Source organism: Arachis duranensis, chromosome 4, assembly GCF_000817695.3.
Source record: "Arachis duranensis cultivar V14167 chromosome 4, aradu.V14167.gnm2.J7QH, whole genome shotgun sequence".
Taxonomy (NCBI): Eukaryota; Viridiplantae; Streptophyta; class Magnoliopsida; order Fabales; family Fabaceae; genus Arachis; species Arachis duranensis.
Genome location: NC_029775.3, coordinates 5,803,620 through 5,804,833, shown reverse-complemented (window position 1 = coordinate 5,804,833; position 1,214 = coordinate 5,803,620).

Genomic DNA, 1,214 nt, shown 5'->3' with positions numbered 1-1,214 from the left:
GCAAAGGATTAACAAAATAGTTTTACTAAGTAAGTTAATTATTTGCGTTAAATTCATTACTTTTACGGCATTCTCATTCCCTACTAAGAACGTGTGGTTTGTTCTCACCCCAAAATCTTCTACCCTTTCAGTGATACAGGTTCGAAGATTCAGTTAGAAGATGCAAACGACTAGTAGATTTACTTGTGATTCCTGTTATTTTTATAGAGTTCCCTCGCCCTTGTTGCTTTAAGTTTTATTTTATCCAGAGGGATAGGTATTGTATTTGAGTTTTATATTGAATTCATTTGTATAACATTTATTATTATTAATAATTGTGTGATTTGAATTACTACAAATAATTCTCTGGTATTTTCTTATAAACTGAAACGCGATATCGACCTAAAGGCTCAATATTAAATAGTAAATGAGGAGAACAGGTTAATAACTCCTTACTTTTGGTACGATCATGACGTGCTAAAGGTTAGGGTGTTACAACGGTAGAGATAAAAAGGAATAGAATTTAGGATTCTCAAAATTAATATATATAATAGGAATATTTTAGTCATTTTTTTTATAATAGAAGTATTGTAATCATTTTCTATAAAGACATTACTAAAAAAATTATTTTTAATGACTATTTATTATTTTACTTTTAACAATAGTTAAATATAATCAATAATATATTTATCGATAATTATACATTATATAATAATAATAATTACATAATTATCAATAAACAATTTTTTAATAACAAAAAAAAAGTATATAGTTGTCATATAATATATAATAATATCAGCAACTATCTAGTTATTATAAAAACATGTGTTAAATACGATATATAATAATCATTATATTATTATTACTAAAAATTTAGTAATAAAAATGATTTTGGTTCTAGAGAGAATAAAATAAAATTCAAAACCCTACATATATAGATGGCTTGGCCGCCAATAAACTATTTCTTTTTTTTAAAAAATCCTTTATGACAAACATTAAAGATGGCTGAATTATTGGTAAGTAAAAAATTTAAATTCCCACGTTTAGGTTTTAAAGACAGATGAGCAGTGGATAATCCACGTTTAGTAAAAAGGGGAAATTCTAATATGCTTTTATTTATTACGATAATTATGGTCATTATATAAATATTATTAAAAAAATATTTTTTATATTTTAATTTTTTAAGTAATATTTTAATAATAATAAAATATTATTTTAATTTTAATAATATTTTT